General features: G+C 46.1%; 1 protein-coding gene across 1 annotated transcript in view; it reads right to left on the bottom strand.

The window, feature by feature from the left end:
* The window catches only part of SHMT1 (serine hydroxymethyltransferase 1), a 28,816-nt gene extending 25,165 nt beyond the window's left edge, over positions 1–3,651 (bottom strand). The window contains exon 1 of the mRNA XM_024979876.2: positions 3,501–3,651. The gene's annotated coding sequence lies outside the window, so the exon portion shown is untranslated. The remainder of the gene's footprint in view (positions 1–3,500) is intronic.
* Between the last annotated feature and the right edge of the window lie 24,246 nt (positions 3,652–27,897).

The following is a 27,897-nucleotide window of genomic DNA, read 5'->3' as shown; positions in this document are numbered from 1 at the left end:
ACAGTGCATTCATGGCCTTGATCCCCAAGGACTACTCTGTGTATCACGCTGTGTACCCTCCTACCTCTTGGGCTGTGTGATGCCCTGTGCCCTCTCCCCTGTGCCCACCCCCTCGGTGCCCCTGTGGCTGTGTGGGTAGACTCAGACCCCTGGGTCTTGCCTCTCCCTGCTCCAAGGCCATCCAAAGCTATCTGGGGTCTCCATTTACCCACTGCCCACACGGCCTGCCCCACAGCTCCGAGGGGGGCAGAACCCTTCGCAGGAGCCTGGTGTGCCCGTCTGTTCCCCTCCAGACTGCTTCTTTCTCCAGCCCAGAGAAAGTCCTCTTCCCAGAGAAAGTCCTCTTGTTTTAGAGGCTCGGTGGAATGGAAAATCATCTGGCTCACCAGTGTATTCCCTACTCTAAATCACAAGGAGAGGAGGCCTTTTTACAAAGGCCTCCCCAAGGCCTCCTCTCTGCCACTAAACCCTTTTCTCTCAAACCATTTGCACTGTGAGGAAGTTCCCAAATGACTTGAAACTCAAGAATTACGACCTTTCTTCTCTCTGCCTAATCTGCTGGCTCTTCCTGATGCTATAGTGGAACAAGGACCCAGAGTCTCAGCCCACATTAGGTGACAAGAGTACACATATGTAAGTAGATCAAAATACTATCTTCCAGGGAAGGACGTCTTACTCAGAGTGGATGCTAGCCAATTAGGAGAGGCCACACAGCTCAGTGAGAGTGGACGCCTTTGATTTTGCTGCAAAGGCACATCGAAGCATGCAAGGTCAATGTGCCGTGTGGCCTTGAGTAAGATGTTCGAGCTCTCTGATTTTTCACCACGTCCACCTTGGACTCCTCTCTTCCTCTGCTTTCCTCCAGGCTGTGGGCTCTCCAGATATGATCTATGATCTTCATTCTCCTACACATTCTCCCAGACCAGCTCCTCTACTCCCAGGTGGTGTTGACCATCTGAGTGAAGTGTCACAGGTGTTGGAGGAGAAGGAGGGAGAAACTCTAGGGTGGGGGAGGTGTGCAAGGTGGGAGAGGGGCTGCCAAAGAGACCCACTAACCCTGCCTGTGGCGGGTAAGGAAGCCTGCCCCAAGGAGGGTCACATCAGACTCACAGGTCTGATTTCTCTGGACAAAAGGAGGTGGAAGGGAGGTAGGCAGGACAGAAGAGCAGGCAGGATGCTGGAGTTCCACCCACTGTTTCCTCCTAGACATCAGGCTGCCTCTGTAACTTTTTATTTCTCCCTATTTAGCAACACTTAAAACAAAAAGGAACTTAAAACTCCACTGTCATCACTTCCCTGTGTGGCCATGCAAAAGCATTATTCTCAGAATGTTAAAAATATGAAACAGACTTCCTCCTCCAAGCATGATACGGTAGAAAAGATCACACTTAACCTACCTTGATAAACAACTAGGAACTGGGCAAAACCTATCAAAGAGCTCCTTGCAGACACTGAACAATCAGGGGTTGGGGGTTTGGACACTCCGGGAAAAGTGGGGTCTGCCCTGGTTGGGTGTGTGGAGACGATCCTTGATGAGGGGATGGCACAGAGGCTGGTGGCCTTGGCGGGTGGAGAGGGTGGAAGTCAGGGCTGGGGAGAATGAGGCATTGCTTTGTGTGTGGAATTCCTTTGAGTTTGCCAAGTATGTGACTTGCATGTACAGAGAAAAACTCTTCAAAGAGGTAGAACAGCCAGGGAATTGTGAGCTGACAAATCCCCAGAGTTAACAAGGAAAGATGTTCAAACTCTGAGCAGCCCGAGGATCTTCCCCAGTGATGGCAGGGGGCATGGGGTGGACACCCTGGAGCCAGCATACCTGAGTAGTAAATCCAAACTACCCCCAGATGGAAGTTAATCTACTCTCCTCTAGCAAAAGTTTGAAACAAGCCTCAGGCAGAAACCAGAGATGATACTGAAGAACCCAAAGCCACCCTCAGCCGGCTCGATCCCACTGACATTTATAGGACGTGCCACCTAACAACAGAACAGGAGATTACACGTGCTTTCAGGTGATGGCGAACAAATACCAAGGTGGACCACATCCTGGGCCGTAAAACAAACTTCAAGAAATTTAAAAGAAATGAAATCAGAGTGTGTTCTCTGATCACAATGAAACCAAAATAGAAGTCAATAGCAGGAAAGTAATAAAATCTCCAACAACCTAAATGCCCACTGACAGAGGAGTGGATGAAGATGTATACATACACAGTGGAATATCACTAGGCCACAAAAAGAATGAAAATTTGCCATTTGCAATAACATGAATGGACTTGGAGAGTATCATGAAAAGTGAATTAAGTTAGACAAAGACAAACATTGTATGATATCAATTATGTGGGCTTTAAAAAATAAAACTAGCCAGTCAGAATGGCTGCAATCCAAAAGTCTACAAGCAATAAATGCTGGAGAGGGTGTGGAGAAAAGGGAACCCTCTTACACTGTTGGTGGGAATGCAAACTAGTACAGCCACTATGGAGAACAGTGTGGAGATTCCTTAAAAAACTGGAAATAGAACTGCCTTATGATCCAGCAATCCCACTGCTGGGCATACACACGGAGGAAACCATAAGGGAAAGAGACATGTGTACCCCAATGTTCATCGCAGCACTGTTTATAATAGCCAGGACATGGAAGCAACCTAGATGTCCATCAGCAGATGAGTGGATAAGAAAGCTATGGTACATATACACATGGAGTATTACTCAGCCATTAAAAAGAATACATTTGAATCAGTTCTAATGAGGTGGATGAAACTGGAGCCTATTATACAGAGTGAAGTAAGCCAGAAAGAAAAACACCAATACAGTATACTAACGCATATATATGGAATTTAGAAAGATGGTAACAATAACCCTGTATACGAGACAGCAAAAGAGACACTGATGTATAGAACAGTCTTATGGACTCTGTGGGAGAGGGAGAGGGTGGGAAGATCTGGGAGAATGACATTGAAACATGTATAATATCATGTATGAAACGAGTTGCCAGTCCAGGTTCGATGCACGATACTGGATGCTTGGGGCTGGTGCACTGGGACGACCCAGAGGGATGGTATGGGGAGGGAGGAGGGTGGAGGGTTCAGGATGGGGAACACATGTATACCTGTGGTGGATTCATTTCAATATTTGGCAAAACCAATACAATATTGTAAAGTTTAAAAATAAAATTAAATTAAAAAAAATAAAAAATAAAACTAGTGACGATAACAACAGTAACTAAAACAGACTCACAGATGCAGAGAACAAATTAGTGGTTACCAGTGGGGAGAGGGAAAAGGGGAGGGGCAAGATACGGGTAGGAGATTAACAGGTTCAAAACTACTACATATAAAATAAATAAGCTACAAGGATATATTGTACAGTGCAAGGAAAATGACCAATATTTTATAATGACTAAGCAGAATATAACCTTTAAAAACTGTGAATCACTATGTTGTACTTCTGAAACTTATATTGTACATCAACTATACCTCAATTTTGAAAAAAAGGAGTCTTTCTTACCGTAGATCTTAGCAACCTCAGCATATGACTTCTTTCTTTCCGTATCAAGTTGAGAACTTTCACCTTTTCACTTAAAGGAAGCGCTCTACGGTGTCTCTCTGGCAGATCTGAGTTGCAGCATCACTACTCTCACACTTTGGGGGCAGTTATTAAGGAAAAAAAGGGTCACTTGAGCACAAGGTCTGTGACACTGCGGCAGCTGGTCTGATAGCTGACACAGGACAAAGGCGTGATTCACGTCCCAGGCAAAACGGCGAGAGATTCCACCATGCTGCTCACAATGGTGTGCGATTTAAAGCTTATGAATTATTCATTTTCGGAATTTTCCTATTCAGTGTCTTAGGACCATGGAAAGTAAAACCATTATAAGGAAGACAACCACATATGAATCTATACATGTGATACAATGGCACAAAATTATACATACATTGTATCAACATTAATTTCCTGACTTTAATACTATACAACAGACAGTTGTGGATGAAAACTGGGTGAAGGGTTCAATGGGCCCACTCTGCATGATCTTTGAAATTTCCTGTAAATCCATAATTATTTTGAAATAAACTATTTTTAAAAATCTCAAAGAGTGTATGAGACTGCAAAAGAGACACCGATGTATAGATCAGTCTTATGGACTCTGTGGGAGAGGGAGAGGGTGGGGAGATTTGGGAGAATAGCATTGAAACATGTATAATATCATGTATGAAACGAGTTGCCAGTCCAGGTTCGATGCACGGTACTGGATGCTTGGGGCTGGTGCACTGGGACGACCCAGAGGGAGGGTAGGGGAGGGAGGAGGGAGGAGGGTTCAGGATGGGGAACGCGGGTATACCTGTGGCAGATTCATTTCGATATTTGGCAAAACTAATACAATATTGTAAAGTTTAAAAATAAAATGAAATAAAAAAAAAAAGAAAAAAAATCTCAAAGAGACTGAACACATCACAAATAATTTAACTGCTTTTCAGAGCAAAGTCCAACACCCTTTAAAGGAAGACACCAAATTCCAGATACTCAACAAGTAACACCTACAGTGTCCAATAGCCGATAAAAAATTAGGAGGCGTGCCTGGAAGCAGAAAAAGACGACCCATAATTAGGAAAAAAAATTATGACTAGTAACAGATGCAGAATGACAGAGGTGCTGAAGCTAGCAGACAAGGACATTGCTGCTGCGGCTGCTAAGTCACTTCAGTCGTGTCCGACTCTGTGCGACCCAATAGACGGCAGCCCACCAGGCTCCTCCATCCATGGGATTTTCCAGGCAAGAGTACTGGAGTGGGGTGCCATTGCCTTCTCTGGACAAGGACATTAAGACAGCTTTATTTTATTTTTGGGCGCGCTGTGCAGTATGCAGGACTTCCCCAATTAGCAATGGAACCTGTGCTCCCTGCAGTGGAAACAGACCGAAACACTGGACACCAGGGAAGCTCAGGACAGCTTTTTCTTTAGTCGATTACTTTAATGAAAACCCAAAAAGATGGTACGGTTCCCAAGAGCTTAACGCCTTTGTTAAAAAACTAAAGATAGTCCCAAAGATCAGCTCCATGGAATATGCTTGTCTAAATCTTCCCCATCCTCTGAGACCACCTCTGTGTTTTCCCCTGGGCATGCACAATGACCTTCTAATTTCTTCTGTACTGCAGTTGTTTTTGGATATCTTCTTTTTTTTTAAAATTACACTGGGTCTTTGTTGCCGTGCATGGGCTTTCTCTAGTTGAGGTGAGCAGCGGTTAATCTTCATTGTGATGTACAGGCTTCTCAATGTGGTGACTTCCTGTTGCAGAGCACAGACTCGAGGCACACGGGCCTCAGTAGTTGTGGCTGGCAGGCTCTAGAGCACGGACTCAGTGGTTGTGGCTCACCGGCTTAGTAGCGCCAAGCAGCATGAGGTAATCTGCCTGGATCAGGGATCAAACCTGTGTCCTCTGCATTGTCAGGTTGGACTCTCATCCGCTGAGCCACCAGGGAACTCCTGGATGTCTTATTTTTCAACGTCTGGGTCACAAAATGAGGAAAAGAGAAGAAATAAAGGAAGGGAAAAAAAGGCCTGGTCCTTTCCATTCCCTGGAAGTCACTTTAGTCAGAGAGGATGTGGCTTGCAACACTAGGTGGAGGAGCAACAAGAGCCCTGTCTGCACATCTGTAATCAGAAGCAGCAATCAGTGGTTAGAGAACAAACGTGCAGTTCCTGAAGAATGTGGTTCTCCCCTCTGCCTGGCTCCTGCCAATCTCACACAAGCTGCTGTAAACACCCATGCACAGCTGCCCGCCACAGCACTGGTGGGTAGGAAGCGGGAACTGCTATTCTGCTAAGAGCTAAAATTGACTCTGATTAGCCACCCTTTTCTGTCCAAAGCTTAACTTGGAAGTTACAAGCCTCCAATAGACTCCAGAGTTCCAAAAGATTTACCTGAGACAGAGTTTGCCTGGGCAGTTCTAGGTGGGGTGACAAATTTTTCTGGCTCTGCTACCTCTCTAACTTTTCCAAATTCCTGTATTTGATTTTTGACAATTTGAATATAATATGCCTTTTGTGGATCTTTTTGGATTTGTCATACTTTTAGTTCATTGAGTTTTTGAATATGCAAGTTATGATTTCATCAAATTTGAAAAGTGTTTGGCCTTAATATCTTTAAATAGTCTTAACTCTGTGTCTGTGTCTCTCCCTGTCTTTCTGTCTCTCTCTCCCTCCTGGGTTCTCATCATGCATCTATTGATACATATAGTGATGTCCCACACACCCCTTAGGCTCTGTTCACTTTTCCTCATGATTTTGTGTCTATGCTCCTCAGACTCAATGATTTCACTTGCTCCATCTTTACATCTGCTGATTCTTGATTCTTTCCTCGGCCTGCTCACATCTGTTCTGATCCCCAGCGAACTTATTTCAACTGTTGTACTCTTCAGCTCCAGTATTTCCATAGTGTTGCTTTTCATAATTTATACCTTTTTAGTTATATTCTCCATTTGTTCATACATCATTCTCCTGGATTTCTCTAGCTTTTTAAGTACATTTAAGACAACTGATTTCAAGTATTTGTCTAGTAAGTTGACTATCTGGGCTCTGCCAGGGACAATTCTTATTAATTTCTTTTTTCTGTGAATGGGACATATTTTTTTTTCCTTTGCACTCCTCATCATTTTTTGTTGTTGTTGAAAACTGGACATTTTTAGTATTATAATGTAGAAACTCTGAAAATCAGATTCTTCCCTCTCCCGAGTCTGTTGTTATTTATTGCTAAGAACTGACGTGTTCTGTTTGTTTTTGGTGACTTTTCCAAGGTATTTTGTAAAAACTATATTCTTTGCCATGTGTCATGACTGAACTCTCAGTTCTATTATGTCAGTGGACAGAGGTTTTCATAAATGCCTGGAGCCAAGGAGAATAAACAATCCTCCTCCCAATCTGTGCAGACTGGATCTGAGCTGGACGCTCCTACAACCTTGGCCAGGCCACCTAGGACTCTGCTTCATCTTCTGCTTATGCAGAGCCCAAGGGTCCGCTAGATTTGTAAGCCTAGGACCCTGGGAGACCTTTTCTGTGTATGCATCTGGCCCTGGGCGTGCTCTTCGTAGTCCAAATACCCTCATAGGTGCCTCAGTCCTTCAAAGCCTTATTCCATCCACCATCTTTCTCCTCAGCCCCCTTCCTCCCAGGCCTTTCAGTCCATCTGCTGCCCTTTTGTCCACTCACCCTTGCCCCAGATGGCTTAGGGGACTCTAGATCTTTAAATATTTTTGACTGTCACTTCCAGGAAAATGGATTTAACCCGAGGTGGGCAAAATCAAGAGACATCTTGGCACCAGGGCCTTAGGGAACTGCCAAACTGGTTAAAACATTCCAGCACAGTGTTTAAGAACAAAGTCCACACTGACCCCTTTCCCAACAGGCCACACCAGGAACACAGGCTGTGGTTTCCACAACCACCTGTGGCAATAAGGGAAGCAAAAACACCACAATCCCCTCATACTGAAACTTAACTCCCCCACTCCTTCATTAAGCACTCCCCTGGTTGCTGTAAGCTCTTGGTTGGATTCCAGAGTTCCAAAATAAGTTAGTTCTGTTGATTTTTGCCTAATGGTTGCTCCATGGAGGGGCTGACCCCTTGAACTCCCTATACTTCTATTTTCTGTTGCTGTCATGCTCTCTTCCTTTGCTTTTTCAAGACTTTTTAAATTAGTCACTTGTTTTCTTTCCAATTACTTCCTATCATGAATAGTGCTATTAAAAACATCTGCAGAAAAACTGCATATCTTCCCCTTGGGAATCATTTCCTTGGAATATATTCCCAAATGGGGAATTTCTAGGCCAAAGCAAAGAACAGCTGCCCGGCTCTTGTTAAATATTACCAGTTGCCCCAGAAGGATTGGCTCAACTTACCATCCTGCCCACACCTCCAATTTTTCTTTGTTTTTCTCTTCAATCTGTTGGCAACGGTCTTATTTTTTATTTTTCTCATACTTACTCTTTACTGTCTAATATGTGCCAAATGCCTTTATCTGCTATCTCTAAACACATCTCCTCAAAGTGAGCATTTTCATTTTTTAATGAAAAAAGCTTGGAAAGTTCAAGCCACTTGAGGTCACATAGCCAAAGGCAGATGAGGGTTCACTGGCCAGAACATTCCTACAGTTTTTATGAGCCCTGTGGCTCCCACACTGGGTGACGACCTGTATCAGGAATGAAAAAATATGCAGATCCAAATTAAAGCCCAGAGGGAAGAGTCCTGGATGATGGTGGCAATGTTAGTGTAGTATTTAAATATCCCCAAATTCCTACATAAAAACAGTTCAACCAGGAAAGCACACCAAAATCTCACAGCCTAGATCTACAACCAAGCCAGGTGGCAGGGAAACTGTCATGACGGTACAAGGACTCAAGAGGGAGCAGTATACCTACGAGCCCTTGTCAAGGGAACCTATCAGAACCTTTTCGGAGGATTAAAAATGGCCCCAAATTTCTTTCTTTCTTTATGGCTGCGCTGCGTTTCGTTGCTGCACTCTGACTTTCTCTTGTGGTGAGCAATGGCTTCTCTTGTTGCCGAGCACAGGCTCTAGAACACAGGCTCAGTAGTTGCGGTGCTTGGGCTTAGCTGCTCTGTGGTATGTGGAATCTTCCCTGACCAAGGATGGAACCCGTGTCCTCTGCATTGGCAGGCGGATTCTTATCCACGGTACCACCAGGGAAGTCCAAAAAATGCCCCAAATTTCTTTAAAACCCCTCCCACTAAGGAATTATGTGGTCTCTCCTTCAACTCGAGTGGGCCCTGCGACTACTTCAACCATTAGAACACCAAAGAATGAGGATAATGTACCCATTTCTAAGCTCAGGAGACAAGAACCCTGAAGTTTCCACTTTCTGTGTCTTGGAACACTTATTCTGGGAAAATCTATCTGCCATGTCACAGGGCAGACTACTCTAAGGAATGTGGAATAAGTAGCCACATGGAAAGGTTGCATAGAGAGAGGTCAAGGCCTATCTAGTTTCTGGTGGTTGTAGCCATCCCAGTCGGGGCACCAGACAGGTGAACCCAGGTGAGCGGCCTTAGGAACATTCCAACCCCAGTTACCATCTGTCTGACTACAACTGCAAGAGAGATCCTCCATGGAAAAACCACCCAGCTGAGCCCAGTCAACTCACAGAACTGTGACAAGGAAACAACTGTTTTTCATGGCTCTAGGTTTTGTGAAGGTGACATAGCAGGAGATAACCAGCACTACCTTGCTACAGCAAGTTTGGTCCTAAGACCAGCAGTGCCAGCATCACCTGAAAGAGCATGAGAAAGTTAGGTTCTCTAAACTATACCCTTAGAATCCAAATCTGCACAGCAGCCTGACCTCCAGTCACATTTAAATGCCACGCTCTGGGCAGCCCTGCCACTACTTGGAGTGGACACCTGGGCACAGCTGCTCTGGCTTCCTTTTGTGGGCAAACTCCGTTTGTTTTTGTCTGTTTCTTGTCTCTAAGTACATTCCTATTGCTACATGCAGGGTGGTAAGGTTTTTTCCCCCCAAACTTTAAAGCTTTTCTTTTGTATTGAGGTATAACTGATTAATAATATTGTGGTAGTTTCAGGTGACCTGCCATACATATACATGTATCCATTCTTCCTCAAACGCCCCCTCCCATCCAGGCTGCCACATAACATTGAACAGAGTTTCATGTGCTATACAATAGGTCCTTGTTGATTACTCATTTTGAATATAGTATGTGTACATGACCTTCCCAAACTCCCTAACTATCCTTCCCCAACCCCAGCAACCATAAGTTCATTTTCTAAGTCTGTGAGTCTCTGCTTTGTAAGCAAATTCATTTGTATCACTTCTTTTTAGATTCTACATATAAGGGATGTCATGTGCTATTTCTCCTCTATCTGACTTATGTCACTCAGTATGACACTCTCAAGTCCATCCATGTTGCTACAAATGGCATTATTTCATTTTTTTAAATGGCTGAGTAATACCAGGGTTGTAAATTTTTTGTTTTTCTTTTTGAAAAACTTGAGAAATAAACTGTATACTGTAAAACTCACTATCCTAAAGCATAAAATGCAGTGGTTTTCAGTAGGTTCACAAGGTTATGCAACCCTCACCACCATTCAACCTCACAACACTTTCATGATTCCCAAAAGGGGTTAGTAGTAATCCCCACTCCTCACCCCCTCCTACACCCACAAACCCAACATCTAGCAACCGCTAATCTGCTTTCTATTGCTATGGATTTGCTTATTCTGCACATTTCACTTAAATTAATAAAATATGTTGCCTTTCCTGTCTGTCTTCTTTCATGTTACATAATGTTTTCAAGATTAGTGTTCATTTCAATGGTTTAGTAAAACTTTGCTCCTAAACAGCTGCATCCTCCCCCTCCTTCGTGCTGTTATTGCCACAAAGTACATCTCTGTACACAATATGCCCACTTGCACAGATTGCTAACTATTGCCTGATGTAGTTGTCTTTTCAGAGAATAAAAAGAGAGGAGTTACAAACCAAAAATGCAAGAATTCACCAGTGTAGTTCCCAAGATGCAGAGCAGCGCAGAGAAGGGTGGGGAGTCACTGAGTTGCTGCACGGGGAACAGCTGCATGCAGGGAAGATCCAGGAATGTCCTCCCTGGCTGCAGAAATGTCTTTCCACCCTGGACTGAGTGAGAAGGGTTGTCACCCTGGTGACTGCCGACGGTCAGGGAGGATGCTGACACGAGGGGGCGAGCCTGACACAGCACTCCATCACTTGGGCCAGGAAGCCCCTCTTGTTAGGTCTCTGTTGCCTGAGCCTGTCAGCACCCCACCGCCTCTGCCCCCCTCTGTCGTCTCACATGGCCACAGCCAATCTACAGCTAAGTCTTTGCACCTGGAAGTCTCCTCACTTGGAATGCCCCTCCCCCAAGCCCATCTGGTGCAAACCTAATTATCCCCCAATATCCAAACCTCCCAGCTCAATCAGAGGTCCAGGACACTCTGCTGCTGTGCCTACACTATGCTGTCATGACTGGTTCTGGACTGGGAGCTCATACGGGGAAGGGCTGGGCCCTCAAGCTCCAGCACGGAGCTCAGCACAGTGTTCTGCAGGGGTCTTAGCCGTACTGATAAATGCTTCCTTTTCATTACTGTATAAGGCCCCACGACACCAGATCATTAATCTACATTCTCCAAAGTCAGCTGATCATGGATGTCATTTCCATTCTTCAGTTATAACACATAATGCTGCCCAGAACATTCCTTTCCATGTATTCTTGTCTGCTCCCTGGGGTTTCCTCTCAGCACAAAGTAACAGAGACATGAACAACAGTGGCTGGACACTGCCCCCCAAAGACATCAAGTCTTCATCCCTGGAGCCTGTAAATATTCCCTTACTTGGTAAAAGAAATGGCAACCCACTCCAGTATTCTTGCCTGAAAAATTCCAGGTTTTCCATTCTTGCCTGGAAAACTCCTCCTAGACTGAGGAGACTGGTAGGTTACAGTACATGGGGTCACAAAGAGTCAGACATGACTGAGCAATTTCTGTTTTACCACGACTTTCACTTGGTAAAAGGATCTCAGCAGATATGATCAAGTCAAGGATGATGAGATGAAGAAATTTTCCTGGATTATGTACGTGGACCCTAAATGTAGTCACATATATCTTTCTGAGTGGGAGCCAGGGGAAGATTACACACATATACACACAGTTGGCAGCATGTTGTTCAGTTGCTAAGTCGTGTCTGACTTTGCAACCCCGCGGACTGCAGCATGCCAGGCTTCCCTGTCCTTCACTATCTCCCTGGGTTTCCTCAAACTTCTGTCTATCGATGCCTTCCAACCTTCTCATCCTCCGCTGCCCCCTTCTCATCCTCCCCAGTCTTTCCCAGCATCAGGGTCTCCAAGGCAGAGATCAGAGTGATGCGATCACAGTCCAAGAAAGGCTCCTGCTCCCAGATGCTGGCAGAGGCCAGGGGCAGATTCTCCCTTAAAGCCTCTGGAGGCGGGGAGGCCCTGCTGATTCCCAGACATGGCCCAGCGATGCTGAGTTCAAACTTCTGGCCTCCAGCACTGTGAGATAATACACGTATGTGGCTTTAGTCCACCCCTGGCGAGCCAGTACACAACCACAGACAGAAGCTGGTGTGTCTCACACATCTGAGTCCAAGTACGGACAGCCCTGGCTGCTATGGTATCTCCACAGACAGCCATGATTCAGGCTGACTCAGCAGTTTCTGCTCTCTCATCCCCGGGGTGCAACCCTGACTTCATGCTCCAAGAAGGCACTCCAGCACCACATCTGATTTCTAAGCAACAGACAAGAAAGGGCAAAGGGCACCCATGAGCTGTTGTTTGAGAGAACTTTCTAGAAACTGACATGTAACACTTGCACTTCATCCCACTGGCCAGAACTTAGTCATGTGGCCTCCCTCACCATCTGGGAACTGGGAAGTGTAGCCTCTACTCCAGGTGACAACCTGACTAGTTGAAAATCAGGAGATGTAAGATGGAAATAACAGATCCTGGGGTTGGCAACAGCTCTCTTTTGGGGCTATTTCCCTGCACTTGTTTTCATTTTACAACACCATGCATTATTTGACTATTTAAAAAAAAATGTTTGAAGTGAAAAATGAAACAAAAAATAAGGTTTAAAAAAGTTTTAAAAATATCACCATGCATTATTTGTAAGTACACAATGAAATGTTTGAAAGAAAAGGAAAACAAAGAAAAGTTTTTTACGTTTATAAAAATCACCATGTGATATTAGTGTACTTTAAAAGTGTTTGAAATGAAAAGGCAAGGGGACCTGGGGTGTAGTGACTCTCTGTGTCCAAGGCCTGGCCCTCCCAAGGGGGGCTGGTCTGGATGCACCCAAAGGAGCTGATTCTAGAGGAAAACAGATTGAACACCCAGGAGATATGATCTAACAGACTTCCTGGACCCCCACCCCAACCCCGTCAAGGTGATTTTCACACCAAAGCCAGCAGTAGGCTCCACAGTGAGTGCCAGCTCAGAGTACGAGGAAAGGAAGGCATCTGCCAACAGGCTTTCTGAGCACTGTGTTGGGCTGCATAGTGTCCCCTATCCAAATTCCTGTTTATCTGAAACCTCACATGTGACTTTATTTGGAAACAGTGTCTTTGCAGGTGTACTTGGTTAAGATTAAGTTATACTGGGGTAGGGAAACCCTAAATCCAATATGACTGGTTCCTCGGAAGAACAGCAGAAACGCAGAGATCCATACACAAAACCTCCCTATGATGAGAAGGTAGAGACTGGAGTGATGCAGCTACAAGTCAAGGATCACGATGGACTGTTGGTACCATCACAGCTAGTAGAGGCAAGAGAGGACCTCCCTGCCACCTTCAGAGGGAGAAGAGCCTTGCCTACACCTTGGCTTCTGACTTTGAGCCTTCAGCACTGTGAGAGAATACATGTCTGTCACCTTAGGCCCCCCAGCTTGGGGCACTTTGGAAGCCTCTGAGACACTGCTCGGAGCCTGAGACACATAGTGAAGAAAGTCAAGACCCTGTCCTCACTGCCCTCAGTCCAGGAGGGAAGCAGACCTGTATCGAAGCCCAGGAGGTTCTGGGGGTAAAGGGCAGAGACTCCTAACCAACCCTATGGTTGGGAAAACCCCCAAGGTTTGGAAGGATGAGCCCTTCTTTGGAAGGACATTTTCCCAGGTGGTGGTCAAGCTGTCCCTTCCCTGTTGTCTTACACTTTGCCCCTGCTCCCTCCCCACATTTGCAATTAAAGCGTCAGAAACCCTTGTCAATTTCTGGGTCACTGCACATCCCACACTACTCTGTACCTCCCCAAGATTACAGCAATTGGGTTATGTCTGAGTCTCTCTAGGCTGCAAGGACCAGGTTTTCCTGATTTTTCAGTTATTCATATCGCCTAGAAAAGTGCCTGGCACCAGATAAGTGCCCAAAGACTGTTGAAGAAAATGAGGTTAAAAAACAAACTAAACAGGGCATGAGGGGTCTAGGAATGATGGAAATGTTCTATAATTGATTCACTGTGGTGATTGCACAAGTTTACTTAAAAGCATTGATTTGTACACATAAAAACAGGTGAATTTTACAGTATGTCAATTCAATCAAGCTGTTTTTAAAAAACCTATTGAGGGAATTCCTTGGTGGTCCAGTGGCTCCCAATGCAGGGGGTCCAAGTTCAATTCCTGACCAGGGAACTAGATCCCACATGTCACAACCAAGACCTGATGTGGCCAAATAAATATTACTGCCCCCCCTCCCCCCCCCCCCCCCGCAAAAGAAAACCCTATTGAACTTGAATGGCTAACAAGGAAAAGACAGAGAGTACCCAGTGCAACTGGACCCTGAGTGCAAATCCGCTCAGCCTCCTTGGAAAGGGTGTGGCAATCAGTATCCACTGACACTAAAAAATGTATACAACTTGTGGCCCAGCAATCCCATTCACAGATATACACCCAACAAAAGTGCATATATATGTGTCCACTGAAACATATGTGAAAGGTTTCCAGCAGTATTATTTACTCATAATGGCCCAAACCAGAAATCACCCAGATGCCCATCAACACTAGAGCAGACAAATGAACGCAGGGACCGCAGAACCTGAGAAAAAATGTGTTCACACGGAAACACAACTACGCACGACGGCGCAGAGGAAGCTCACAAAGGAGTCCATACTGTAGAGTGGCGCCAGTGTAAACGACACACTGAGTCAGGGGAGCGTGGGCGGCACCAGGGGGCTCCTGAGGCCTCAGTCGCTGGCCTCGCAGATTCGTCCAGTTTGTGAGGACTCATCGACTGCACGAGGCGCTTTCCCATATACAGTTAAAAAGCAAAACCCAAAGGACTGACTTGGTAATGGACAGGGAAGCCTGGCGTGCTGCAGTCCACAGGGTCGCGAAAAGACACGACTGAACACCTGAACTGAACTGAAAGGACTGAATGGAGTCTTGCCTCTCGCTTCTCCATCGCCCCCTGACGGCCTCTCTTGGAACTACAGCCCCAGAGGCGCGACTCCTGACAGGGGACTGAGCCGAAAGGAAGCGCGTTCACCAGGACTCTCAGGAGAAAATTCAGCCCCCTTGACGTCCAAAAATCATTCTGGGGACTCACAGGACGAAAACCCACTCAGAGCCAGTGAGCACCCTAATGGCCTCTGAGGTGGGCTGGACCACGTCACCAACCAGGTCCCCCACCCGCACCCCACCCTCCACCAATTCTGGCCTCATCTCTCAGATGCTGGAACCCCAGCGCGAGTCACCTGCCTCCCAGAGTCACCTGCTTCCGAATCTTCGAGGGTCGCTGACATCACTGACTCACCTCAGGGCCGGGTGTGAAGCATGTGACCCAGATCCACCAATCAGGGCCAGACATTCCCTGATTGGTGGGCATGTGATAAGCCTGGCCAATGAGAGCAAGCCTTGGGACTTCTGCTGAGCATGCTGCGGCAAAGGCTTCCCCAAGTCCTTCCGGAAGGAAGCATGCTTAGGAGCTGGTAGCTGGTACCTCGTGTAGTGTCTACAAAAGGAAGCCACCCCGAGGAACAACAGCCATGTGATAGGGCTAGAGCCGCGGGGCCTGGCTGCCTGCCTGGAACCCTGGGTCCAAGCCTGCCTGACATGGAATCTAGGGTTATTTGGTTATGTGGCAGAGTTTCCTTTTTTTCTTTTTCTGTGCCCTGCAACTGAAAGAAGGCAACAGGAAGAGTCTAGAAGAAAAAGCACTTGGATTGGAGGGAGGGACGGAGCCTATAGTCGGAGTGGGGGAGGGGCGCTACATAAAAGGGGAATTTGCGCTATGACTTGAGAGCAGGGAGCTTTAAACAGAAGGAATTAACTCACTGGTAAACCACACAGGAAATGAAAGCAGGTGGTGAACACCTCCATTTGAGATTTTATTTCTTTTGATTTCTTATCATAAAAATTTTCAAGCACTGAAGCATAGTTTGATAAACTCATTATCTGGCTTCAACAAGTGTCAGCCGTTTTGTTTTATTTAACTTTTTTGTCCAGTGATTTCAAATGTTGCTGACATCTGTGACTAGAGGGAGAGCTTTCACAGCTGTGAATCCTTCCTCCAGGAGCTGACTTGTAGTCTGAACTCAGATGGCGTTCCTGTAGGACCTGTGTGTGCTGTTCAACTGCTGTTGAAGGCTGCCTCTCAGCTTGCTGTTCTTGGCTGCTGGTGTAACTCGTAACGTATGGGCCCTAGCTCTGCTGAAGAATGCATGTGACCTCTTACTGTCACATTGCCACCAGACAAGCAGGGAGCCACAGAGCCAGTGGGTACTCTTTGCTGAATCCTCTGGGGCTAGAACCTAGCCCATATGCAGTCATCAGAGACGTGGAGAGCTGTATAGAGTGCTGCTGTACTTCCTGTTCCACATCCTTTCTAAGTCAGCTAGGTGCTGCGTGAGCAGTTAGTATTTTGAGTTTGGATGTCAGCCCTAAACCAAACCCACTGCTGTGGTCTTGTGTGACTTTTCACCTCTAACTAATTAGGCACGCATCTCTCTCTCTTTTCTTTTGGCTGGGTTTTCGTTGCTGTGCTCAGGCTTTCTCTAGTTGCGGTGATCAGGGCTACTGTCTAGTTGTGGCGTGCAGGCTTGTCGTGTTGTGGAGCACAGGCTCTAGGCAAGTGGGCTTCAGTAGTTGCAGCTCTTGGGCTCTAGAGCGAGGGCTCAGTGGTTGTGGCACGTAGGCTTAGTTGCCCCATGACATGTGGGATCTAGTTCCTGGAGCACGGATTGAAGCCGTGTCTATGCACTGGCAGGCACTTAACCACTGGACCACCAGGGAAGTCCCAGGCATGCATCTCTTAAATGTAAGGATATCTTATGCAACCAAAGTGTCATTATCACATGTAGGAAAATTTAAAATTCTATAATATCACCTCACAACCAGTTTATTTTCAAGTTGCCACAACTGTTCCCAAAGTATTCATTATAGCTGCTGTTTAAAAATAAGGATCCAAAGGAATACTGGGAAAGATTCTCTGCTTGACCAAACTTTACTCAGGCTCCTCTTAGTCCTCTTTGGCCCCATCCTTGGGTGTGTCCTCCAAGAGTCTAGTTTTAGCAAGAATCCTGCCAGGTCAGTTTGGCCAGAATTTCCCACCCTTGATCACCCTGGTTATCTGACCAAACTTCTCATTCTCCACTGAGGTGATGCCTGATCACCCCTGCCTGCCTTCAGCAAAAATCTTGTTTAGCCAGAATACTTCTGTATTCCTGATGTTTCCTTAATAATTCTCCATCCACTGGCCCCCACCCTTGTGTTCCCATGGCTTCCTCTTCGTATTCAGAGTTGAGCCCAGTCTTATGATGAGGCCTCTTTCCCCCTGCTGCAATAGTTCCTAAGTAAAATCTGCTTTTACCACTTTAACTACTGGCAGGCTTGGTTTTCTTTGATGTTGTGAGATTGGAGCATTTTATGGACCAAACCCTAAAATGGTGTAAATTACTTCTGCTCATATTCCATTGTCCAGAGTACCATCACACAGTCCCACTGGAATGAGACTGGGAAATGTAATTTATCTGAGTGCCCATGAGGACACTTGTGAGGTGTCACTTTTACTGCAGGAAGAACAAATCACAGTGGTGAATGTTAATGGCTATTGCTGGTCATTTCCCTAGTACCCATTGTCCCCCATCTAATATTACCCTAGTTTTTGTATCCTGAGGGAAATTGAGCCTGCCTTTGAGTACAGCTGGGAGAGGGGACAAGGTGTTCAGATTCCACCTGCAAGGTTGGCAGTTAGAAGCCATCACAGGTTCTTATGTAGACAAATGACATAAGTAAATGTCACTTATAAATGATAAATAAGTGTGAAAGTAATTTTTTAATTTATTTACTTGTTTTTCTTGCTATTTTGGGTCTTTGTTGCTGTGCAGGCTTCTCTCTAGTTGTAGCCATTGGCATGGCTTCTCTTGTTGCAGAGCATGGGTTCTAGGTGCACAGGCTTCAGTAATTGTGACATCTGGGCTCAGTAGTTGTGACAGTGATTTTTTTTTTAAAGGAACTAATCAAGATTCATGCATAAAATGTCTTTTCAATCTGAGGGAGATTACCTTCATCTCATGCAAACAGGCTCCCCAGAAGAGAGATTTTGTGCCTCCCCGGCCCCCCCGCCCCCCGCCCCGACCCCAGCTGAGTCAGGTGGCCTTTAACACCAGTTCGAGGGACAGGTGTGTGAGTCAGAAACGATTCAATGGATGAAGAGGTTCAGGAGGGGAGGGAGAAGGGACTTCTGATGACCTCTGGCACGTGACTTCCCCTCCCCACCCACCAAGATGTGGTTGCCTGAGACCTAACAGGCAAGACAGCTGTCTTGGGTGGGACCTGCTTTACAGAGGATTGTCTTCAAGTTTCTCTGTCAGAGGAAAATGGTAAAAGGCTGTGTTACTGTTCAAAAGCACCCACTGCCACTTTCTGGAAAACTCTCCTCCCCAGCCCCGTTAACAACCGTCTTGGTCACTTGCCTTCCTTTGGCCAATAGATGAGATGAGTTAAAGAAGAAAAGATTCACTCTGACTCTTGTTAAAGAGTGGTAAGGCAGGCTTTATTCAAGAAGAGTTGTCAGGATAAGTGGGGGTTTGCAGTGGGAGAGAGAGGTTGGACTGACTGAGCGGAAAAGTGGGAATTTATAACCAAGGAGCAGGATGGAGTCTCTGGATGGAAAACTAATCAAAGGAAACAGGAGTACTGGAGGATTCTCTGTGTATGTGTGCTCAGTTGCTCAGTCATGTCCAACTCTTTGGGACCCCATGGACTGTAGCCCACCAGGCTCCTCTGTCCATGGAATTTTCCAGGCAAGAATACTGGAGTGGGTTGCCATTCCTTACTTCAGGGGACTTTCCCAACCCAGGGATTGAACCATTACCTCTTGTGTCTCCTGCATTGGCAGTCAGATTCTTTACCACTAGTACCACCTGGGAAGCCCACAGGAGGTTTCCGATTAAACAAGATTTTTGCTGGAGCTAGGTCAGGGAGATTGCACATCACCTGGGGGATAGTGGAGGATGAAGAACTTGATTAGATGTGGAGGGTAGTCAGATATGGAGGATGGGGAATCCTGGCTAAACTGACTTAAGCAAGATTCTTGCTACAGTTGGACAATGCAGAGATGAACATGGAAGTCCAAAAATCAAAACCTAGTAGAAAAAGATCTCAGAGGAGCCTGTGCAGAATCTGGTCAAGGGGAGAATCTTTGTCAGATGTGAGCAAAGGTGACATGCATCACTTCCCAGCAGAAGCTCCTCTGGTTGACACACAACTAGCAACAGTTCTCTCGTTTTCCCTCCACTGCACCAGGGACTGCACCCCACACAGGCACTGCTCCTCCAGACTGGGCATTGAGTGTAGGTGATCTGGATTCAGCTCCCAGGAGATTCATGGTGGACTCACAGTGTGGGGAAAGAAGGACTCTGGTTAGTAGAAACCAACAGTGGTTTGGGGCTCATCTGTTACTGTGGCAGAGCCCAGCCCTTCCTGACCTAGACAGAAATCTTCATTTCTATCCCAGTGGTGCCTCATTGACAGGACAGGCCTTCTGTCGGCTTCTGTGACCACCTTTCTGAGGCTGAGACAGAACTTGTTTCCCTGCAGTCTCTGCCTTGGCCCCCGCTCCAGCCCTGGCCATGAACAGGGCCCAGCTGCTCCCTCCCATGGGATCGCCCTGCAGTGATGTATAGACGAAGGAGCCTCTGCATGGTGTGCGCCCTCTGTCTGCTTTCAGGAAAAGCTTCCACTTCATCTGGCAAGCTCTTCTGGCACCCAATCTAGGACTTAATGACCATTTCAGAATTTTCATTTATATTTGATATCTAAAAAAATTAACACATATGATTTTTTTTAAAACTGTAAAACCAAGATTAATAAATGTTTAATTAAATGCCTATAAAATATAACATTATAGTCAATTTTCTCATCATTAAATTTCATATTCATAAAACTTTCAGGACAGTGAAAAACATGTGGCTTAGATTTTCTCACATTGCCAGAATTCCTCATAAAGTAAGATGAAAGATGTTTCCTTAGAAATCACAGTCAGTCATAGGTTGATTGGACCACTTGTGCCAAATGATTTAGGAAGCAAAACCATAAAAATCCTTTCAAATTTTATTTTGCAGCAAAGGGTTATATTTTCTGCAATATGTGGGTGACTTTTACATATTTAATAGCGGATGTGGAGCAAATGTCCAAAGGGAAGGCCTTGAAAGAAAGTCTTTTGTTTGTTTCCTGCAGCACTTCTCCTCACAGTGATGTGTTGCTGGGCCTCATGTTCTCACATGACTATATAACACCAAAATTTCTTGTCATCTCTTAAGAACTGAGGATTTAGTACAAAAGTCTTGCCTAAGTTAAAAGGGTGAATAAGTTTACAGCGGTAAATGAAAGCCGTTTTCCAAGTGAAGGCAGATAACAGTCCATGGTGCCCTGGAGGGAAAAAAGCAGATATGAGAGGAAAGCAGGTCCCGAGGCTCAGACCTTCCCGAACCTCACCAGGCCAGCAGGACAGAAATAGTGATTGGCTCAGGACTCTTGCCAGCCTCTAGAGAAATCCTGGAATAAGAGGCTTTAGAAAAAAATAAAAAAAATTTATTTACTTAGTTACACTGGGTCTTTATTGTGGCGTGTGGGATCTAGCTCCCTGACCAGGGATCTAACCCTGGCCTCCTGTATTGGGAGCACAGAGTCTTAGCCACTGGACAACCAAGGAAGTCCCTGGGCTCAGCAATTCTGACATATTAATCCTCTACACAGATAGAGAGATTCGAGGTCTCACAGATTCTCATCCAGCCAACGATATTTCTTCCAGAAACATGTTTTCACTTCAGCCACGAAGTGATGGAATGACATGTAACTAGGGGCTTAAACCAAAGATCTACACAAGGTATTAAACATATACCAAGGGGGGCTTCCCTGGTGGCTCACTGGTAAAGAATCCACCTGCCAATGTAAGAGACATGAGTTCGATCCCTGATCTGGGAAGATCCCCCATGCTGCAGAGCAACTAAGCCAGTGCACCACAACTACTGAGCCTGTGGTCCAGAGCCTGTGGGCTGCAACTACTGAAGCCTGAGAAGCCTAAAGCCAGTGTTCCATAACAAAAGAAGCCCACTGCAGTGAGAAGCCTGAGCACCAAAACTGGAGAGCAGCCTCCTCTCGCCACAACTAGAAAAAAGCCTGCATGCAGCAACAAAGACCCAGCACAGCCAAAAACAAACAAACAAACAAAAGATACACCAGGGGAAGTGCTGAATACAACGTCAAAATCAGCAGTAAGTTCTACAGTCTCAGATATAAGTTTCAAGGACAAATTTATTTTCAAAGACTTATTCCAGTTTCAGGAGGCTGGCAAAAGTGTGTGGCAAATTTATCCTGAATGAACTTACACAGCAAGTGCTATGCATCTGCTCACAGTCTATTTAGAAGCGTTTGTGGAGAGGCTGGTCCTGCCGGTCCACCCACATCTGTTGGAAGATGGACTGTGAGGCTGGGGTGCAGCCCACTCCCCACCAAGTACTTGTGTCCAGAGGAGTGAGGGTCATGATTTCCATCCTGCTGGGGGCCAGGGCTCTGATCTCCCTCTGCATCCAGTCTATGATGCCGATGTACACGGTGGTCCCACCAGACAGCTCAGTGCAGACAGACAGGTCCTTCTGGACTTGTACGTCACCCTTAGTGATGGAGCTGAAGGTGTTCTCGTGGATGCCACAGGACACCACACTCAGGAGGGAGGGCTGGGAGAGCGCCTCTGGACACAAACCTGCTCCTTGTGAGCACCTGACTGTCAGGTAGCTTGAAGCTCTTCTGGGGAGAAGAACAGGATGGTTACTGCCCTGTCCCTCCATGCACCTGGCTCTGGGTCCCTTGTAGCCCAGCCTCTCCTCAGCTAGGGCCTCCCTCTCCTGCCCCATCCACTGACTTGCTGTACTGGCCTGGCTGGCAGGTTATGCCTCTAAGTGCCCAGAGAGAAGTGAAAGTCACATTACAGGGAAGTCATGTGGGATGAAGAAGCACTGAAGACCTGGATTTGCAATGGGGTTGGGTTCAGTCTCTCGGTCAGGAAGACCCCATGGAGAGCAGAGCAGGGAGGGGATGAGCATGAACAAGAATAGCAGAGGGAAAGCCACGGAGGCCATGGAAGCCAGCGGTGGAGGGGTGGGGTGTATGTGTGGAAGGAACAGGCAGGAAATGCGTGGGGACAAGTGCACCGGTAGGACAGCATGTAGGACAGAGGATCTGCCCTTGGGGCCAGCAGGTTTCTATAGATACACTTTCTGGAGGCATACTCTACTGATGCTGACGCTGATAATTTGGCCATACGATGCAAATAAAAGACCCTGATGCTGGAAAAGATTGAATGCAGAAGGAGAAGAATGAGATGGGTGGATGGCATCACCGACTGAATGGACATGAGTTTGAGCAAACTCAGGGTGATTGTGAACGACAAGGAAGCCTGGCATGCTGCAGCCCATTGGGTCACAAAGAGTCGGATATAACTTGGTGACTGAACAACAACAACTCTACATAAAGGCTTCCCTGGTGGCCCAGTGGTTAAAAAAAAAAAAAAAAACCTGCCTGCCAATTCAGGAGCCACAAGAGACTCTGGTTCGATCAGTGGTTTAGGAAGACATCCTGGAGAAGGAAATGGCAACCCACTCCAGTATTCCTGCCTGGGAAATTCCATGGACAGAGGAGCCTGGAGGGCTACAGTCCATGGGGTTGCAAAGAGTCTGACATGACTGACTGCCTAAACAACAACAAACAATAACTCTACGTAAAATACAGTATTACCATTGTATGAACTGCTGTCATGCTACATGATGTGATAAAACTTTTGTATCTTTTTTTTTTAATTTTTATTTTATTTTTAAACTTTGCAATATTGTATTAGTTTTGCCAAATACCGAAATGAATCCGCCACAGGTATACCTGTGTTCCCTATCCTGAACCCTCCTCCCTCCTCCCTCCCCAAACTTTTGCATCTTTGTGAAAAATTCCTTCTTGTTCCTTTGCAGGCCTCCCTGACCTGCCTCCTGTCACCATGGATTAGTCTTCCAGGAAATCCCCACAAAGGGAATCACACAGTCTGCAGTCTGCTTCTGTCTTTTGGCTGCACCTCATGGCTTGTAGGATCTTAGTTCCCTGACCAGGGATCGTTAAGGGGGAAAAGGAGGTTAAAAAAAAGTCAAGTGCTTATCTCTCCATGATGAGATAATGGCAAAGATCTTTTAAGTTTTTTCTTCTGGTTTGTTTGAATTGTTTATAATATGTCAATATTAATCATCATGAAAGATAATGAAGCCTTTTTTTTTTCCCCATGGGGGGTTGTGGATTAAAAAGGAGAAAATCCAGAGGATGAAGGAAAGGACACAAACATGGAAACTTCCAAGTTGCCCTTATCTAGTGACCAGGCCCCTGGCCTCTGCAGCCTCCCCTGGCTGAAAAAGCTGCCATCCTCCTCCACTTGTGGAAAAACTGAAGCTTCATTTGTTCATTCCTGATGGCCAGAGATATGAGGGTGGGGAGACAACTGCACAACAGCTTCCTCTGGTGGCCTCTCCACTCTCTGACTCCACGGAAAAGTCATCCTCGACTTGGAATCCATATGTGGCTGCTAAACTTAGTGCCCATTTTTCAGATGAGGAAACCTTCCCTGAGAAAGGTGCCTTCAGCTCTCTGGCTGAGGTCATTTCTGTGGAGGAAGCTGGGTACAGACCCTGGTCAAAATGACTGACAGTCAAGTCCCTCTGTTTTTGTTTCAATAGTCATTTGAAGAAGTCTGTGTTTTCTGGTTTACCACCCTGCTGAAAACCTTCTATAAAACTTTAGCAAAGACGCTTTTCTTTCCTTAAAAAAATGTTGAAGGGAAATATCTTAGGATTGAGTGTCTTGATTCGTGTTCTATGTGCCCTTGAATGTGGTCAGTGACACGATGCAGGCAAACTGAGCATCCATCATGTGCAGGCTCTGCAAGCAAGTATTAAGCTTGGAAATAGACTAACCAAAAACTTCATTACAGTGAAACTGACCACAACCTTTAGATTCTGGTTCTGATCCTTTCTTGCTCATTACCCATAGATGTGTGTCAAGACATTGACAAAAAGAAAAAAAAGACACACACAAAAGACACCACCAAAGGCAGCAACTTAGTACAAAGTTTTATTATTATCTCTCAATTTTTTGTGGCTTGAGTTCGCTCAGCTGGGTGGTTCTCATTTCGGGTCTCTCATACAGTTGAAGTCAGGTAGTGACTGGGGCTGCAGTCACTAGTGGGTCGTCTGGGCTGGATGTCCATCGTGGCTCCCTCCCATGGCCTAAACCCCAAGGATAAAGAAGGAGGGGGAAATAAGGCATCAGCATATGAGGGATTTCAAAATAGTTTGGAGAATGGAAAGTGGATGGATAAGTGGTATCTGATATAATAGAGCAAAGGAAACTGAAAACTACATGCCTTCAATGAGGAGAAACTGATGGGAAACTGGCAATTTCATTGCCAAATCCTGGGAGCATGATATGTGGGAGCTAGCTCATACTGACTTAGCAGAGACGATTTTTAAATTATCAGGAATACTGTCCCTGTGTGGTGCTATTGCCCACCTCCTTTCCATCAGGGGTGGAGGTAATTCTGAAGTCACCCTCAGACATTCCTTGAGTACCACACTTGTGCCAGACACTGTGCTGGGTACTGGGAAACAGTGATCAACAAAAGAGACAAGAACTTGCCCGCCAGGTCTGGGATGGGAATATTTATAAAATGACCATACACACAAATACACAATTAGCAATCACAATAAGCCTAAGGAAGGAAAAGTACACGATTTTTTTTTTCTTAGAGAAGGCGAGTGGTTTAGGAAAGGCTTAAAAATGACAATTGCACTGCTGCTGCCAAGTCACTTCAGTCGTGTCCGACTCTATGCAACCCCATAGACGGCAGCCCACCAGGCTCCCTTGTCCCTGGGATTCTCCAGGCAAGAACACTGGAGTGGGTTGCCATTTCCTTCTCCAATGCATGAAAGTGAAAAGTGAAAGTGAAGTCGCTCAGTCATGTCCAACTCTTCGAGACCCCATGGACTGCAGCCTACCAGGCTCCTCCGTCCATGGGATTTTCCAGGCAAGAGTACTGGAGTGGGGTGCCATTGTCTTCTCCGGACAATTGCACTGAGATGTAGTTTAAGTAGGAGTTGATGGAGGAGAGGGCAGCAGGAGGGAACCTGTCCCCAGAGGCAGAAACAGCATATGCAAAGGCCCTGTATTTCAGGGATAGGGGAACAGGCTGGTGGGAAAGAACAATAAGAATTAAACAGAGGAGAACAGCCAGACCCCTGTGATGATGGAAACCCAGTCCACACTGACTTCAGGAAGGAGGGAAGGAATTCAGTGTTCCATATTCAGGATCCTCTAGTTATTCTGACTGCATCAACTGGACAGGTAGCCCACTGCGGCTCGAGCATCTTCTGGGCTCCCACTGGCTCAGATGCAGATGATACCAACCTTACGGCATGCAGATAACATATGATATGCAGATGACACCACCCTTATGGCAGAAAGTGAAGAACTAAAGAGCCTCCTGATGAAAGTGGAAGAGGAGAGTGAAAAAATTGGCTTAAAACTCAACATTCAGAAAACTAAGATCATGGCATCTGGTCCCATCACTTCATGGCAAATAGATGGGGAAACAGTGGAAACAGTAACAGCCTTTAATTTGGGGGGCTCCAATATCACTGCAGATGGTGACTGCAGCCATGAAATTAAAAGACGCTTGCTCCTTGGAAGAAAAACTATGACCAACCTAGACAGCATATTAAAAAGCAAAGACATTACTTTGCCAACAAAGGTCCATCTAGTCAAAGCTATGGTTTTTCCAGTAATCATGTATGAGTGTGAGAGTTGGACTATAAAGAAAGCTGAGCGCTGAAGAATTGATGCTTTTGAACTGTGGTGTTGGAGAAGACTCTTGAGAGTCCCTTGGACTGCAAGGAGACCTAACCAGTCCAACCTAAAGGAAATCAGTCCTGAATATTCATTGGAAGGACTGATGCTGAAGCTGAAACTCCAATCCCTTGGCCACATGATGCCAAGAACTGACTCATTTGAAAAGACCCTGATGCTGGGAAAGATTGAAGGCAGGAGGAGAAGGGGATGACAGAGGATGAGGTGGTTGGATGGCATCACCAACTCCACGGACAAGAGTTTGAGCAGACTCCAGGAGTTGGTGATGGATAGGGAAACCTAGTGTGCCGCAGTCCATGGGGTCGCAAAGAGTCGGACACAACTGAGCCACTGAACTGAAATGAACTGAACTGATTGGCTCAGAGCCCTGCCCTTGGAGAGAATCATCGAGCTGAGAGAGATGAGTGGCCCTGATTGGTCAGATCCAGTCACTTGGACTGTGAAATGCTGGGTGGAGCCAATGCAGACCCAAATCAGGAGGTGAGATGCATCAGGATTGGGTCAGTGCAGAAGCAGTGGGTGAACCCAAAGCACCCTAGAAGGGGATTCAGTTTTGTACTCGAATCTGTCTGTGGGCTCACTGGCCTCTTCACAGAGGTAAGACCCTGTAAAGCTGTCAGGCAAAGGAAATGACTCCATATCAGAAAGCATTTTATAGTTTATAGTTCATAAATAGAGATGCTTGTATTCCATGTTGTAAATTAGGAGGTTGGACTGTGAAGACCAGCTGCTTTTAGCTGGCTGTGCTGCCTCTTGTGAGCGATTTCAAGCTTCACTCTAGTTAAAAAGTCAAAGCAGAACTGGAGCTGGGGCATGGTATAGGGCCTGACTTAATGCAGACCATGCTGGCAGGCCACCTGGATTGAAGTTCTTGTTCAGGTTGTTTGTTATTTTGTTGTTTAGTCGCTCAGTTGTGTCCTTCTTTTGAGAATCCATGTAGCCCACTAGGCTCCACTGTCCATGGGATTTCCCAGGCAAGAATACAGGTGTGGGTAGCCATTTCCTTCACCAGGGGACCTTCCAGACCCAGGGATCGAACCTGTGTCTCCTGCATTGCAGGAGGATTCTTTACGGCTGAAGCCCTTGTCGTTAGGCAATTTGTTTAATGTCAGTGTTTCAGTTCCCACAACTATTAAAATGAAGATAATAAGATCATCTCATACTTCTGTGAGGGTTAAATAAGTTACAGTGTTTAATATGTGGTAAGCACTTCACCTGACACACTCCATATGTGTTTGCAATTATTATGTTTTATACATATATAAAACACTCAAATTATAAGGAACTCAGGCAAGCACCACTTCCTTACTTTATGGTAAAAGAAGAAAGGACAACAAAGCAAATAACTGTAATTAACCACAATAGAGGGTTTATTATACGCCAAGAACTGTGCTGGAAACTCAGTAGGTGTTATTTTACTTACTCCTCCCAACAATCCTTAAGATGGGTGCTACTATCATCTCCACTTTTCAGCTGTGGAAACTGAGGCACAGAGACGTAAAGTGAGTTTGCCCAAGGTTGATGCTGCTGCTGCTGCTGCTGCTCCTGCTAAGTCACTTCAGTCGTGTCCGACTCTGTGCGACCCCATAGACGGCAGCCCAACAGGCTCCCCCGTCCCTGGGATTCTCCAGGCAAGAATACTGGAGTGGGTTGCCATTTCCTTCTCCAATGCATGAAAGTGAAAAGTGAAAGTGAAGTCGCTCAGTCATATCCGACTCTTCGTGACCCCACGGACTGCAGCCTCCCAGGCTCCTCTGCCCATGGGATTTTCCAGGCAAAAGTTCAGTTCAGTTCAGTTCAGTTGCTCGGTCGTGTCCGACTCTTTGCGACCCCATGATTCGCAGCACGCCAGGCCTCCCTGTCCATCACCAACTCCCGGAGTTCACTCAGACTCACATCCATCGAGTCAGTGATGCCATCCAGCCATCTCATCCTCCCCATCTCATCCTCTGCTGTCCCCTTCTCCTCCTGCCT

This window comes from Bos taurus, chromosome 19, assembly GCF_002263795.3.
Source record: "Bos taurus isolate L1 Dominette 01449 registration number 42190680 breed Hereford chromosome 19, ARS-UCD2.0, whole genome shotgun sequence".
In the NCBI taxonomy this organism is placed as follows: Eukaryota; Metazoa; Chordata; class Mammalia; order Artiodactyla; family Bovidae; genus Bos; species Bos taurus.
The sequence above is the reverse complement of the archived record's forward strand: the minus strand, read 5'-3'. Positions and strand labels throughout refer to the sequence as shown.